The sequence below is a fragment of the Bos grunniens genome, chromosome 10 (genome assembly GCF_055505025.1).
Source record: "Bos grunniens cultivar Pamir isolate PY7600 chromosome 10, Bosgru_T2T1.0, whole genome shotgun sequence".
Lineage (NCBI taxonomy): Eukaryota > Metazoa > Chordata > Mammalia > Artiodactyla > Bovidae > Bos > Bos grunniens.
The window spans coordinates 41,333,184-41,350,321 of record NC_141174.1 but is presented as its reverse complement, the minus strand read 5'-3'; the positions used below and the strand labels follow the sequence as shown (position 1 = coordinate 41,350,321).

The 17,138-nt window shown below is 40.3% G+C and overlaps 1 non-coding gene across 1 annotated transcript; it reads left to right on the top strand.

Moving 5' to 3' along the window:
- The first annotated feature begins 1,865 nt into the window (after positions 1-1,865).
- On the top strand, positions 1,866-1,997 carry LOC147364397 (small nucleolar RNA SNORA72). Its single transcript, XR_015135648.1, has one exon. It is a non-coding gene; the product is annotated as a small nucleolar RNA SNORA72 (small nucleolar RNA).
- The last annotated feature ends 15,141 nt before the right edge of the window (positions 1,998-17,138 follow it).

Here is a 17,138-nt window from a genome sequence, read left to right as displayed (position 1 = left end):
TCCCCACCTGTTCCCAAATTATACGTTGCTATTTAAATGGCATAGAAATTACCTCTGTGGATTAGAATAGTTGAGGATTAAGTCTTTTAACCTCCTCTCCACTGCTTTCTGTTGATAGTTTTGTAATGATCTTCTGTATTAGTCAGCAGCTAGTATTTACATTATCATGACTAGTAAATATTGACTGTGGGGACAATATATGATTATTTCTTTTTTTTACATCTGTCACCCTCAAGTTAATAATTGCCTTGTTTTTCTATCTTTTTATTGGTGATGGTGTTTTTGCTTCACCCACTGCTTGTTTATTCCAAATGTTCCAGAGGATTCTATACCACAAACATCTATCACTTCAGATGAAACACTGAGATGTAAATCTCCAATCAGTTCCAATTTTCCTTCCCTCACTCTGTTCTCTTGCTCTGATCTGCACAAATGATCTAGTCCTGCTGAATAGCTGACATCCTGGGACTTCACTTTGTGCCTGTCTTATTTATATTGGAGTCCTGGTCTTAAGGATCTAGTATTTTCTTAGTTTACTTCCTCATTTTGCTGAAATACTTTCTCTAGTAATTTTCTAAGTTTGCATTAAAGGTAGTTTGAGTCTGCATATTCTAAAATATAGTAACTGTAATGTTTCCCTTTACCCAGGCCCACACAAAAATCTCACTTCGTTCGTGAAACTTCCTTAGAGCCAGTAATAAACTCTGCCTTATCTTTTATAACACTTACTGTATCATTCATTAGCCATATACTCCCATTGTGCAATTATCTCAAGTACATGCATTTTATCTTTCACATTAGTTAGAGTCATAAACTTTTATGACTCCTTCAAAGCACCTACTTCAGTGTTTTACACAAAAATGATTTGTTTGGCTCCTTGTAATGCCTAGGACCAAGGAAGTATTCAGCTATTTCTTCTGTTAATGTGGAGACTGAAAGTTTTATTAATGTCACTTTCCATCTGAGTTTATTTTAGATTGAAAAGAGAAAAGGGCATAATCCAACTGAAAAAGAGTAACAGATTAGGGATCTGAACCACCAAGCATTTGACGAATATTCCTTATGACAACTGAAAAATAAATTTATATAAAATTATATACACCTTAAATTCAGGATACTACAGTAAAAAAGAACTAGATATATTCTAGCCATAGTTTATTTCATGCCATATGTTTATCAGAATATAATTATCTTATCAGTCATGGTGATGATTTACTTAAGTCTTGTGCCAACGTGAACCTACTGAGGATGCAAGTCTGTACTCTGTAAGCAAAGTTGTCCTTTCTATCTTTGCTGTCTTAGAGATTTTTCACTTTTTAATAAGGACATACATGATGACTCCTTTTATTTCAGGTATATTCTAAGTGTTTTATAAATATTAACTTATTTAATCGCAACAGCCAGAGAAAACAAGTGCTGTTACTATACCCATTTTATGGCTGGGGAAATCAAAGCACAGAGAGGTCAAATAATTTGCCGAAGACCACACAGCTCACAACCAGAAAGAGACAGAGCTAGGATTCAACTTCAGGTCGTCTGACTTCAGTTGCTCTCTAGGTTTAGGTATGCCTAATGAGACTATGAAACTCTTCTTAGTACTGAGCCTGGCTGTGTTCTCCAGGTCTGGGAAAGATGTGTGTAAAAAATTAACCAGGCATTCTTAGTGTCACAGTTGATTGTGCCCACCTTATTGAAACATTTCTTCACCAAGCCACACTCTGGTTTCCTTCCCATCTCGCCTACTGTCTTCTCAATCTCCTTTTTGTAGCCTCTTCTCTTTTCAACCTTTTCTCTTGCTCAAGATAAAAAGCCTTATAGAGTCTTTCTTCCTCCCTCTTTCAGATCTTTCCTTATCCAAAAATAGTCTACGAATATTCTTGCTGTTCTGATTTCCTAATAGTCGAGGCAGGCTAAACATTCACTATATTAAGACCATGCATGTGTCCCCAGATCTACTTCTTTTCCTAAGTCTGGTTTTATAAATGCTGGTGATAAACCAAGTCTGATTTATATGATGCATCTTGTGTGTGAAATGTCTGTGACTCTAGGTATCTGATCAATCTTGAGAAATGGTAGCACGGCTAGTGTGACAATGTTTGAAGATAACCATTGCTAGTTTGATGATTGCCAGTTGCCATTAAATGAATTGTAAATTTTTTAAAAAATAAATAAAAATAGTCTTCTAAGCACTACCTAATGCTTTACCCTATTTTATTTTTCTTCATAGCACAATACTATATGAAATTATGTACATACTTATTTCACATGTATGTTTCTTGTACTAGCATGTAAGTTCCATAATGGGTTTCAGATCAGATCAGATCAGTCGCTCAGTCGTGTCCGACTCTTTGTGACCCCATGAATTGCAGCACGCCAGGCCTCCCTGTCCATCACCAGCTCCCAGAGTTCACTCAGACTCACGTCCATCAAGTCAGTGATGCCATCCAGCCATCTCATCCTCTGTCGTCCCCTTCTCCTCTTGCCCCCAATCCCTCCCAGCATCAGAGTCTTTTCCAATGAGTCAACTCTTCACATGAGGTGGCCAAAGTACTGGAGTTTCAGCTTTAGCATCATTCCTTCCAAAGAAATCCCAGGGCTGATCTCCTTCAGAATGGACTGGTTGGATCTCCTTGCAGTCCAAGGGACTCTCAAGAGTCTTCTCCAACACCACAGCTCAAAAGCATCAATTCTTCGGCACTCAGCCTTCACAGTCCAACTCTCACATCCATACCTGACCACAGGAAAAACCATAGCCTTGTTTAAATTTATCTTAATTTGGGTTCCTTTAAAATACTCTGTTTTCTTTTTACCTCTTCTTGCCTTCTTTTAAATTTTATTATTAATTTTGTTTAAATTAATTAATTTAATTATTTCAGTTTTACTCTCTGATTCTGTTGTTTTAGATAAATTAAAACATGCATGCTTAATCCATCATTTTTTAAGATCTAAAACAAAATTATTATCTTTCTCCTGGATAGCATAGGGAACTTAGAATGCTTTAACTCCTTAATTTTTTTTTTTGGCATACATCCTATTATTGTCTAGTATTTTAAATGCATCTTTTCTTGAAATCTGATAAGCATTATTACTACTTTTTACAGTCATTTAAAAAAATGTCTGTCCATACTTTCATCACTTTCTTTGCTTTTCTTTCTGCATCTCAAACATCCTCTCAAATCTTAGTCTCAGATTACCATCCTTTTGCTCAAACTTTCCATGTAGGTGAACTTTCTCAGTTTGGGTTAATTTAAACAAAACTCTTGAACTCTTCTTCAGGGGTGGTGCATTCTTTGACAGTTATTCAGGAATGGAAAAGGTGAGAATATTAATGTGAAAGTATCGTAATGCCCCATAACTGCACAATTCTATAGCTGAATTTAGAACATCTGATTGTGGACCAAAATAGCTCATTTATCATGCCACACTTCACCTTGGCTAGAAATATGTGCAAGCCAAAAAATAACAGAAGCCATACTTTGAGTTATGGTACTCAAATTTACAACTTCCCCTTTATTTCAAGCCCAGAGTTTTTTTCATTTAGGACAAGAACCAGTTAGCCTGAAGATGGTGAGTTGTAGCCTATCTTTTGTAAAAGGGGAATTGGAATAAAGGAGATGGAAAAGAACCAGTATACAGGCAGATCAGTTTCAGTAAAAAGTATATGTGGCTCAGTGGTAAAGAATCCGCCTGCAATGCAGTAGACACCAGTTTGATCCCTAGTTCAGGAAGACCCACTGGAGAAGGAAATGGCAATCTACTCCAATATTTTTGCCTGAAAAATTCCATGGACAGAGGAGCCTAGCAGGCTACAGTCCAAGGAGTTGCAAAAAAGTCGGACATGACTTAACAACTAAACAACAACATATGTATAACTATCTAGAAATTCATTCTTTTAAAATTGTTTGGTCCCTAATGCCGTCAAGAGGACTCCTGGAATGTCTTTTGTTCCCCTGGGAGTATCTATTTGAAAACACTAAACTACCATATAGCTTATGAAACCCACAAGGCTATTCCTACAAGGCCCTTGGGAAGAATGCAAAGATCAGAAAAATATATGTAGCCTTTCAATTTCATAAAACCAGCACATGGATCTTAAGAATGCAAGTAGCTCAGAAGATTGACACTAAGGTGAGTGACTGTTAAGAAACAATAAGGAACTAGCCAATAGTCAACAAAAGCATTTATTGCTACAAAACTACTTTGGACTGACTCAGATTACTTCCACAAAAGTTCAAGGGAATCAGAATAGTTAACATACAAACTCAGAACTATGCACTGAGTTCTCACTATACACTGAGTACACGATCTGTTAATTAACATAATCATGAAAAGCTGACTCTGAATTATGCCATTGTGTGTAGGAGTACCAGAAGGTGAAATTTCTGTGATTACAGCTCAGAGAAGGACTATTGTTATTTCATTTTAAAGCATCATCAACTTTTCAGGAAGCAAATAAAACAGATGGCTTAAGAGCAGGGTACACGTGAGAATCGTTTAAAAAGCTTGGTCAAATGCACGTGTCCAAATCCCACTGCACACTGACTAAGAATCTCCAGGGTGATTATTGTTGCCCACACTTAGTTAGGCACCACTGCTTTAGGGAATTTATTTCTAGAAAATCTGTTGCAGTCAAGACTTGCTGGAAAGAATTTCTTCACATTTAACCAATATTACAAATTTTACCAAACCCACTGTACTCTAGATCATTTTAATAGAGATTCCATTACCTTATATATAGAGGCAGGTCCTAGGTCTTTGTTCTTAATGATAAATTTGTAGTATAATTTTACTAAGAAAATTTGCAGACCAGGCATCATTCAGAATATCTGCTTGTTTCTTGGTTAAGCCATATAGAGGCCATTAAAGCTGGTCACAAAAGGTGCCCCACCAACAGATAGGACTAAAAGGCTGAAACTTACTGTAGAACGTAAAATGAAAGTTTAACCAACAAGAAACTTGATATATTTGACAATTTTGATTGCAAGATTAGGCAAAGAAGAAAGGGTTAGAGGAGGGTGGATTATATGGACTAAACTGGACAGTGGTCCAAGAAATAAGTCAGCTCTAGACTTGCACTGTCTCTCTTGACTCACATGATCTCTTTCAAATCATGTCTCCCTCTTTCATCTTTGAAGAGCACCTGATTGCACTGGGAAATTAGCTATATAATATATTGTCATGTAACTATCCCTGCTCACTAGCCCCTGGTTCAGAAATTAGTTGTATTGTCCATTCTGGCTGGAGCAGCAGAACCGGTTTCATCCCAGCAAATTGACCGGTTTTATCAGCAGGGCAGTGTAAGTGGTCAACACTGCAAGACTTTATAAACCAACCAGTATATTGCTGTTGTTCAATATGTTTGGTGATGAAGCCCTGGGAAAATTCTGCTGACCAGTCTCCAAGGAATCTTTTCGGGTCATTTTCAGCAGTATTCACTAACCTTCCACTTTGAACTCTGGCAGGTCCAGAAGAGGCACTTCAGACCTTCTGATATCTATAGGAGCTTAGTTTGAAAACTAAGCTTACTCCTTGGAAGAAAAATTATGACCAACCTAGACAGCGTATTGAAAAGCAGAGACATTACTTTGCCAGCAAAGATCAGTCTAGTCAAGGCTATGGTTTTCCCAGTAGTCATATATGGATGTGAGATTTGGACTATAAAGAAAGCTGAGGGCCAAAGAATTGATGCTTTTGAACTGTGGTGTTGGAGAAGACTCTTGAGAGTCCCTTGGACTGCAAGGAGATCCAACCAGTCCGTCCTAAAGGAAATCAGTCCTGAGTGTTCATTGGAAGGACTGATGCTGAAGCTGAAACTCCAATACTTTGGCCACCTGATGCAAAGAACTGACTCATTTGAAAAGACCCTGATGCTGGGAAAGATTGAAGGCAGGAGGAGAAGGGGACGACAGAGGATGAGATGGTTGGATGGTATCACTGACTCAATGGACATGAGTTTGAGTAAACTCCAGGAGTTGGTGATGGACAGGGAGGCCTGGCGTGCTGCAGTCCATGGGGTCGCAAAGAGTCGGACACGACTGAGCGACTGAACTGAACTGAGTTGAAAACATTGCCGTTTGTAGACCCTTGAACAATAGAGTGATAGTTGACAAGAGTTTGGGGAGTAAGAATTACTATGATGACCTAGATATTTGAGAGGCTGGAGAAATTGAAAATTTTCTATTGTGTTAATCCAAGCTTGAGGTGATGAAGACTGTGTAAGTTTTTACATTGCTGCTGTAACAAATAACCACAGCAAATTACCTCAGTGACTTAAACAATACAAATTTATTATCTTCAGTTCTTTAGTTAGAAAGTCTTGCATGGGTCTTACAAGGTAAAATCAAGGTGTTGGCAAGGTTGCAATCCTTTTTCTAAGAGGGAACCCATTTCCTTGCCTTTTCCAGCGTACAGAAGCTGAGCACATTCCCTGCCTGTGATCTCCACGCTTGATCTTTAAAAACAGCAGCAGCGGGTTACTCCTCATGCTGCTATATCTCTAGTTCTCTGATCGTAGTTGGGAACGTTTCTCCACTTTCAAGGACTCATTTGGTTAGACTGGACCCACCCAGATAATCCGGGATAATTCCTCTATCTCAGAGTTAGTAATCTTAATGACATCTGCCAAGTCCCTTTTACCATATAAGGTAATACACACATTTTCCAGGGGTCAAAGCGTAGACGTCATTGGGGGCCATTACTATGTTTATCATAAACACCTAGAATGGATATTTTAGACAATCAATAGGACTTCCTGTTCAGCTGGATTGATGGCCCAAAGCGTTGATTTGGTAGGCTTCCGAGGTGGTGCCGTGGTAAAAGAATCCGCCTGCCAATGCAAGAGACACAAGAGACGTGGGTTCGATCCCTGGGTCAGGAAGATCTCTTGGAGCAGAAAATGGGCAATCCACTCCATATATTCTTGCCTGGAAAACTCCATGGACAGAGGAGCCTGGCGAACCATAGTCCATGGGGTCACAGACAGTTGGATATGAATGAGCACAGTAGCAGCAGAGTCAATTTGTTATGGAAATAGGGTGGAAGAGGTAGGAGAAGATCAAGTGTTAGTTGTTTGGGTAACTTCACCCCTGTTCAACCAGTCTAAGACATATGAAAGCCTGGCTGCCTGCTGCCTTTAAGGGAACCACCTGGTTGTTGTGAAAGCATGGGTGTCTTGTGGAAGCTTCCAGATCTGAGATCAATAAGCCTTACGAAAGCAGACCTTTCCCCCCACCCCAAATGTTCCCAGGGATAGGATTAATATCTCACCTTCTCTGAGAGCACTGATGCCTCTCCCATTGGCACCCAGTTGCCAGAAAGCATCTGCCTCTTTTTTCTCCTCTTCCCTCACACGGGCCTGGTCTTGGTCAGGCTTACTCCCTGGATGGAGCAACGGAAGGGCGCAGGGTATGGAGAATGACTGCGGATGCAGAAATCGATGCTGGGGCCACACTGGAATTGGTCTGGGAGTGGAGGACCCATGGGGTAGTTGATTTGGGTGGAGGTGAATGGTGTGGCCATCATTCTGAGTAGAATGTGAGCACCACAGTCTTTCTATAACACTGAGGGTGGCTCCAGGAAAAAGGATGCCTAGTTAAGACACTACCTCAGACAGTTCTGATCTCTTTATTTCTCAGTCTCGTTGGTTGCACCTGATTTCCTCCATGACATTAAACAACTGCTGTATGATTTTTCTGTTGGTAGCACACAATTTTTCCAAATTAAAAAAAAAGAAAGACAGGAACAAAAAGGTTATGCTTTTCATCTGTGTCTGTGTAAACAAACCCAGTAATTACCATAACTCAAATTGCTGCTGAAACTCTCCATGTTTTAATGTGCACACGGTTGCTCTTGCTACTAAATCTCTGCATATATCCTGGGAAGTTAATCCTGAATTAGGAAACAGAAAAACTGATTAAAATAAAACTGGGCCAAGTCCATGATTTTTATATTCATAAGATTCAAAATTTCTGTGAGGAAATGTGCAATGCAAATTGAATTATCTTCCAGAGTAATAATAAAGAAGAAACCAAGACAATGGTAAAATATGGGCATCCATGCAGAGAGATGTATGAACTAGGCTTGCTGTGGTTTGGCTGATTGTAATTTAATATTCTGTCCTTCTGAAACAACCTGTTCTAACCTGGCTGCAGAAACTCAGTTCTCTTCAATATGAAGTGAACATTACCTAGTTTTGATGTGGCAATATTTCCTCAAATTCTACACTTTTATCAAAAGAGGTTTTTCACTGAACATTGTTAGTACTCACAAGTGTTCTAATCGCTGTCTTTCCTGATTGCCTTTAGGATAAAAGAGCAATTGTACATGTTCAAAGAAAAGACAGAAGGGTGAAAGTTCACTGTTTTTGTGCCTATTGGCATTGGGTAGGTGAAACTGAGTATTAAGGAAATAATGTAGAAAATTCAGGTCTCCACATTTTCTTCTAATCTTTAATCACTGAGTCAGATCTGACTCTTTTTGAGACTCCATAGACTGTAGCCTGCCAGGCTCGTCTGTCCATGGAATTTTCCAGGCAAAAATATTGGAGTGGGTTGCCATTTCCTCCTCCAGGGGATCTTCCTGACCTAGGGATTGAGCCCATGTCTCCTGCATTGGCAGGTGGGTTCTTTACCACTGAGCCACCAGGGAAGCCCTTTCTTTTAATGAATTGGGCTAATTTTCAGGTCTCTACTATGTATCTTTCTTTATTCCCTCTGTATCCAGTCTTATCCCTCTTTGTCCTGCTTTCTGTCTGGGGAGGCTGACCTGTAGGGACTTCATCAATGAGCTCTCTTGCTCTCCGGCGGCTTGCTTTTGGGTTTGGCAATAGAGAACCCCAGCAGGAGGTCAGAGGTAGAGGGGAGGGTAACGTCAGAGCTCCTCTGGGTGGCTGTGTCACTCCACTGAAGATGGCTGCTTTTGTTATGGCTGCCCTTTCTCCAAGCTCTGGAAACTGTTTTCTCTCCCTTTCCCTTCAGGCCTAGCACTGTTATAAGCTTCAAGATACCGTACTCCCCTGTGTGGTTCTGGTTTCCCATATCTTGTGAAACCTTTATAAATACCCCTTTGGTAAACACTCCTCAAATTTTTCCAACTTGACTGAACTCTGTTTCATATTTCAACCTTTACAGAGACAGAATCTGATTCACCTAACGCTGTATCTAAATTCTTTTCACATCCTGGGGTCCACAAACATCTCTTACCAGAACTGCTAAGTAATCTTGCTGCGTCTACTTTTTAATGCTCAAAATCTAAAAGCTTCTCATCACAAATATAATAAAATCCAAATTCCCGACCATGACCCAGGGCCCTTTGTATTCAGACTCTTTAAAAAAAAATTATGTATTTATTTACTTTTGGCTGTGCTGGGTCTTCATTGCTGTGCAGACTTTTCTCTAGTTGCAGAGATCGGGGGCTAGTCTCTAGTTGTGGTACACAGGTTTCTCATCGTGGTGACTTCTGTTCTGCAGTGCGTGGGCTCTAGGGCACGTGATCTTCAGTAGCTGTGGCTGCTGGGCTCTGGAGTACAGGCTCAGTGGCTGTGGGGCATGAACTTTGTTGCTCCATGGCATGTGGGATCTTCCTGAACCAGGGATCAAAAACGTGTGTCTCCTGCATGGGCAGGCAGATTCTTGACCGCTGAGGCACCAGGGAAGCCCTAATCAGACTCTTAACATTCAGCTTCAACTAGAGTCACATTCATCTCATAGGCTCTGCTGCTGCTGCTGCTGCTGCGTCGCTTCATTCTCTTTTGTCTAAGGACCTTTGTCTATGTTGGTCACTCTGCCAGGGGTGTTCTGCTTCCTGCTCTTCTTATGGTTAGCACTGTCAAAGACAAAATAATGAATCAGTGAGGAGGTGAATTTTATTCAGGCTGTTGCAATAGGGGAAACCCTCAGATCTGAAGATTGGAGTATACATTAATTTTGCTGTCGTTGCTATAACAGACCATTGCAAAACTGGTGGCTTTAAAGAATAGAAAGCTATTCTATTATAGTTCTGCAGGCCAGAAATCTGAATTGAATCTTAGCGTGGCTAAAATCAAGATATTGGCAGGACTGTGCTGCCTATGGAAGGTCCATGCGAGACTGATCCCTTCCTTTTTCCCACATCTAGAACTGAGTTCCTTGTCTCATGGTTCCTTCCTCTGTCTTCAAAACCGGTGATGTAGTATTTTTTCTCTGACTCTGTTTCTATCATATGGCTGCCTTCTCTTTTATCTACAGTTGTCTCCTTCTGCAACCCTCCTACAAGGATACTTGTGATTCTACTTAGGGTCTAACCAGATAATCTGGATCACTGTCTCACTCAACCTCATTAACAACATCTGCAAAAGCCCTTTTTCTGTGAAAGGTAACATATACATAGATTTCAAGGATTAGGACATGAATACCTTGGCGGGCTCTTATTTAGCCTACTGCGCCATGTCTCAGGAGGGGGATTGTACTAGATTTTATAGGAAGGAGCAGACAAGTTACAGGTGGAGTCATTTATAGTTGGGATTGTTTTTTTTCAATCAAAGAAAGCTTCAGTGAAACAAAAAGTGTTTATCTGGTTTCAGGGGAACAAACAATTCTAATCTTGGCTAATTATTCATGAGACAAGAAAGTTAGAGATCTCTGACTTTTGTCAACAAAAGGAGAATGGTCTGGATTTGGCCTTGTCACCAAAAACAGGAACCACTTACAAATCTTATGGGAGTCATGAGAAAGAGTGGACAGCAAGCCTTAGCTAAGCTTTGTGGGGAGTGATGGCTCATTACAGGTAGTCATTTTCTAGAACACAGAAGGATGGGGAAATTGGAGAAGAAAACACTGAGATTTCTTAATCATCATTGTTTTCTAGTATCCAAGGGGGTCACATAAAAGTTCAGCACTGTTATCATCTTCTCATCCTTAAATCTATTTTCATAGATGCCCTCCCTCCCTGAATACCCTGTGTAAGTACTGCCCTTTCTGTTATTCTCTGTCATGCTTTTCTCTTTATTTCCTTCACAGTATTTTTTATAACCCATAATTATTTTGTATGCTTGTTTGCTTGTCTCTGTGTACCATAAACTTTTTGAGGCCAGAGAAGATGGTTATTTTAAGAGCTTAGAACAGTGTGTCTGCATATCCTTAGAGCCTGGCACATTTTGGTTGAATTGACCAAAGAAGCAATACCAGATGGCCAGCAAACTCACTGGTAGTGAAATAAGTGAGGATAAAAATAATGGTGAGATAAACAAGGAGAGCATTCTAGGCAGCAGGACCCACATATTCAGAGACACACAGTGGAGGGTGTGGAATGTGCTACATGGCTGGCATGGGATAGGGCTGAGGCTGGTGGGCTTAGCTCCACTGTGAGTCAAAAATCAGACCTCCAAGGAGGTGGAGGGGGAATACTTCCTATTCCCCTCAGTGCCTGCATCCATTCATCCTTCCAACAAATCTTTCTGAATGTATTCAATTTGGTAGGCACTGGTCTAGACTTTGGGGACAGAGCAGAGAACAGACCAGACAAAAACTAGTCTGACAGTAAATAGAAGAAGTAATTAAAATAAATTGTGCTGAATGTTAAAGAGAATAGCACAACACGAGAGTGAGATGTGGAATGTAGGCTTGCAGTTTAGAGAAAGTGCCCAAGGAAGGCCTCAGTGAGAATATGCTATCTGCCAGATATAGGATTCCCCAGTGACTCAGTGGTAAAGAACCCGCCTGCCACTGCCGGAGACGCAGGAGATGTGGGTTCAATCCCTGGGTTGGGAAGATCCCCTGGAAGAGGAAATGGCACCCATTCCAGTATTCTTCCTGGGATAATCCCATGGACAGAGGAGCCTGGTAGGTTACAGCACATGGGGTTGCAAAGAGTTGGACACGACTGAGCACACACACAGGTGTGGGACTGAGGGTGGAGGCCATTTAACCAACCTTGAAGGAAGCGGCATTTGGGAGAAAGGCATTCTAGGCAGAGATCACAGCAAGCACTCAGGTCCTGAGGTACAAACTCACCTGTAAGAAGGCTGGTGTGGCCTAAACAGAGTGATGGGAGGATAGACATTGTAGAAGATAAGGTTACAGAGGCAGGGACTGAGGGTTGCAGTTGTAGGGCCTTAGAAGCTTTTGTAAGGACAGTGGCTTTTCCAGTGAGTGAAATGGGAAACCATTGGAATATTTTGGTAAGAGGAGTGACATGCCCTATTTCATTGAACAGGATTGCCTGGGCTGCTATTTTGATAAGAGACAGAAGAGGATCAAGGCCTGAGGCAGGAAGACTGTGCAGGAGGCTACTCCGTGATCCAGGAAGACCCTTCAGGAGGCTACTCTGTGATCCAGGTAAGAGATGACGGTAGTAGCACAGAGCAGGAGGTAGCGGTGGGAATGATGAGAAATGGTTTGATTCTGGATGTACTCTGAAGCCAGTAGGATTTGCTGGTGGATCAGATGTGAAATAAGGGAGAGAAGTCAAGGATGACTACAAGATTTATGGCAAGGATGGGGTTGCCATTTACTGATATTTGGAAAAGCGCTAAAATAGCATCTTTGGAAAGGAAGATCAGCTTGGAATACATCACTTCCAAGGTGCACAAGTAATACTTTAAAAAATAGAACTCATTTTGAAAATGTTCCTGTGATTAGGAAATTATAGAACTGGTAATCATATCTCTCCAATGTGCTGGTTGTGTTAGTTTAATATCTTTCAAGACATGTGATTGCTTACTTCTCTGAGCTCCTCACCTTCCCTGAGAAATTTCTACCACTTCTTTGTTGGGAGAAGTACAACAGGAAACTTAGAAAATTTAAGTGTGTAACTGCTTTGGAAATAACAACAGGAAAGTCTGCAGGTGAAATCTCTCCTTTTCCTCATCTCTTGGTCTTCCGAAAGAGCAGCTGAACTGAACTTGGAAGCTGAGGAAAGCCACCAGCTTTGGGGAGATGGCTGCTTAAGAGCAGAACCCTGGCTTTGGCCCCCAGGGCTCTGCAGCTAAGTCCATAACTCGGCAGTTACTGTGTCTTTCTCTAAAAAGTTAACTGCCTAGCTTTGACCCTGAACAACTGTATGCAGAGAGATCTTCCAGGCTGAGATGGATAGCCTCGGCTCCTTGCTCCAGGCTTCACTGCTTGTCACTTTCTCTGAAGTGATCCACTCATAACCTGGACCCTGGCCTCAGCTTCTGAGTTCTTCCACACTCCTTATCTTGAACTGCCCAACTTGAAAATATACTCTTTAAGTCTCACCCAAGAGCTCCGTACACCTGCTTCACTGCAGAGTCGTTCCATGTAAATTAATTTTCCAGGTATCTGAAGCTTAGCCATCCTTCGATGTCAATTACATGAAGGGAAATTTTTCCGAGGCTGAACTGTAAACATTCCTGCTTTCTTAACCAGAGCGCATAAAACAAAACTGAACTTGTCAGGCATTAGGCTGTCTTCCCACCAAGTGATGATGTCCTCAGGCTCTAGTGAAGTATCTGGAGTCTGTGCCTCTTACACTTACAGCCTCAAGCCGCTGTGTTTTTGAGGCTTGTATTTCCTTTTTAAAAACATTTTTGATGTTTTGCTGCACCATCCCTGCTGTCATTTTTTGCTAGTTACTGCTTGTTTATTTGGATACTTCACAGACCATTTTTAACTTATCTGATTCCAAGCTTGGGTCTTAGTAACTGATATGTGTTCTTTAGAAATGTGAGATAGCATTTGCGGTTATCAGAATTGTAAGATGGCCCCTTCCATGCTCACATCCTATGAAATCTCCTCCCCTTGAATCTGAGCTCGACTTACGAGTATGATGGGATTGCCATTCCAATGACTAGGTTACCTATGTGTTTGGCAAAGTGAAGGGACTTTGATTATATAATTAGAGTCTCGTGATCAGTTAACTTCAAGTTAGAAGGAAGATTGACCCAGGTATGGCTGACTTAAGCAGGGAAGCCCTTTGAAAGATGACCTAGAGGTAGGAGGTTTCCTCTCCTGTTGGCCTTCAAGAAGCAAATGACCGTGAGTTCTATAGCAGCAAGAAAATGAATTTGACCAGCAAATGCATAAGCTTGGAAGAGGACCCCAAGCCTCAGATAAGAACAAAGCCCTGGACTTGCCTGGTGGTACTGTTAAGTCACTTCAGTCGTGTCCGACTCTGTGCGACCCCACAGATGGCAGCCCACCAGGCTCCCCTGTCCCTGGGATTCTCCAGGCAAGAACACTGGAGTGGGTTGCCATTTCCTTCTCCAATGCATGAAAGTGAAAAGTGAAAGTGAAGTCGCTCAGTCGTGTCCGACTCTTCACAACCCCATGGACCGCAGCCTACCAGGCTCCTCCATCCATGGGAGTTTCCAGGCAAGAGTACTGGAGTGGGGTGCCATTGCCTGGTGGTACAGTGGATAAGAATCCACCTGACAATGCAGGAGACGTGGGTTCAATCCTTGCTCTAGGAAGATCCCACATGTCATGGAGCTACAAAGTCTGTGCACCACAGCTACTGAGCCCTTGCTTTAGAGCCCACAAGTCAAAACTACTGAGCCCTCATGCCACAACTGCTGAAGCCAAAGTGCCTAGAACCTGTGCTTTGCAACAAGGGAAGCCACAGCAGGAAGCCTGCACACCACAGTGAAGAGTTGCCCCTGCTCAGCACAACTAGAGAAAGCCTGCATGCAGCAACGAAGACCCATCACAACCAAAAATTAATTAAAAAAAAACAAAAAACACAGCCCTGACCAACACCTTGACCTCAGAGTTGTGAAACCCTGAGCAGAAAATCCAGTTAAGCTGTGCCTGTACTCTCAACCATAGAAACTGTGAGATAATAAATGGGTATTGTTTTATGCTGATACATTTGTGATAATTTATTATGCAGCAACAGAAAACTAATACAGCACCCTATTTGGATTTTGTATTTGAAAGGGTAAAAGCATACTGCACTTTGCAACGCATGGGTTCATACAAACTTAATCACATTATTATAATTACCCATCCTACTATGCATAATATCAATTCTGAGTTTTATTCTGCTCAGGAAATAAAACTCTAGAACCTATTAAAATTATATTTGTCCATTCCTGAGCCTCAGCAAATAAAATATGCAAGGCAGTAGTGGTAAATTCAATTCAACATTTCTCTTCTCTACTACTTTTTCTACCCAGGAGGGAGTCATAAGTTAGAAAAACAAAATCTACGAAAAAAAAAAAAGCCCAAATGGAACACAGTTAAACTTATCAGTGGCTGTGTGGTGGGATCAACTTTTCCTACAGTGATATTTTAGCTACTTATGTTATAAATAAGTGCAACAAAATATAATGGTATAATATCTCATATTTTTGAGTACTTTATAAAACTTTTAAAAGTTTATTTCATATGACCTTCACAATATATGTCACCTCAAACATGAATTAATAACCAAACACAGCCTAGCAAGCTAGTAACTTGTTAATTTATGTATTTGATTTTTTAAATATTGTTTTTGCATAATAACAGCTGTCCCTCGTTAATCTTGTTTTCTCTCCAGATTCAATCCTTAACTTGTTTCTTGTGCATTTTTCTAGAGGTATTCTATGCAGTTACAAATAGATATTCAAACATGATACATTACTTTTGGGAATTTGTATTTTACTAACAATTGATATATTTTGTTGGAATTGAACAATTTACCAGGATAGAGTTTTAAAGGACATTCTCCCAAGTTGTACCCATAGTTCCTTGCTCATTTGTAAATTTGTGTATTTAAATTTTATCCTTTGACTTTCCTTCTTTTTTTCTTTTAGCAATAGCAACAAACAGCACTTGAGTTTATCAAGTGCAGTTTGTGTCTGTTCTAAAAAAATAATGTCGAACAGTTAAGTATTTACCACAAAGTACTCAGTTTTTAATACACAAGATCTCGTTTTCTTGTAACAACCCCCAAAGGCAGATCTTTTAATAATGCTCGTGTTACATAGGAGAAAATGGTTCTTCAGCAGGCCAGGTAATAAGCCTTCCACTAGTAAGAGGGAAAACTGAGACTCAGCTCCTCTCTTTCTGACTCCAGAACCTCAGCTTTTGATGTTACCTCCCCGCTTTTCTTCCTTAATGTCTTCTTCATGCTTTCCCTTAGTTACTTCTTACAGTTTCTAAATTCTTGAATGGATCATTAATTTTCACTTTCCTTATTTATTGATAAATCCATTTATGGATATAAATCTACCTCCAAGCCTGCTTTATCAGCATAAAATACATTTTGTTATGTGGAATTCTCAATGTCATTTTTGCTAAATAGTCAAATGTGTTCTTTCTTTCTTTTTTAAAATGTTGTTTATATATTTATTTCTGGCTCTGCTGGGTTTTCACTGCTGCTTGGGCTTTCTCTAGCTGCAGCAAATGGGGGCTAATTTCTAGCTGTGGTGCTTGGGCTTCTACCTGTCGTGGCTTCTCTTGTGAAGCACAGGCTCTGGGCGCGCAGGCTTCAGAAGTCTCTAGGGCACAGGCCCACTGGTTGCGGGCGCAGGCTTCAGTAGTCTCTAGGGCACAGGCCCAGTGGCTGTGGTGCACAGGCTTAGCTGCGCCACAACATGTGGGATTCTCCCAGACCAGGGATTGAACCTGTCTCTCCTGCATTGGCAAGTGGATTTTTGACCACTGAGCCATGAGGAAAGCCCTATTTCTTTCTTTTTTGACCTGAAATAATTAGAAATTTATTTTTGCAGTAAGGTTTTTCATGTTGTTTATATATTTGTATATATGATTAGTTTTATTTATTGTGATAAAAGTGCAATATTTCCTATTTCTACATTTTAGAATTAACTGAGTTATCTAATATGTAATTTGTTTTTATAAACATTCTATAGATTTCTAAAAGATAGTGTAGTCTTTGTGAGTGAGCATTATGTACCTATTAAATCCATTTTTAAAAAATGTAGTTTGAATTCTTCTATACTTGATCTGTCAAAGGTAGTGATATAGGTGAGGTGTTTCCTAAGAAAATTGGCTTTTGTAGTGACTCTCCTCATATTCAGCAATTCTTATATTATTTATGTCAATATGATATATTATTATATTTACATAAAGTTCCATTTTATCATAGCTATATTGTGACTGTATATCTTTTATAAATATAAAAAATGATGCTCTCTTGTCCTCCCTAATTCTTTTAATCTTAAACTTTGAAATTAAGATTATCAACTCTATTCTTTTTGT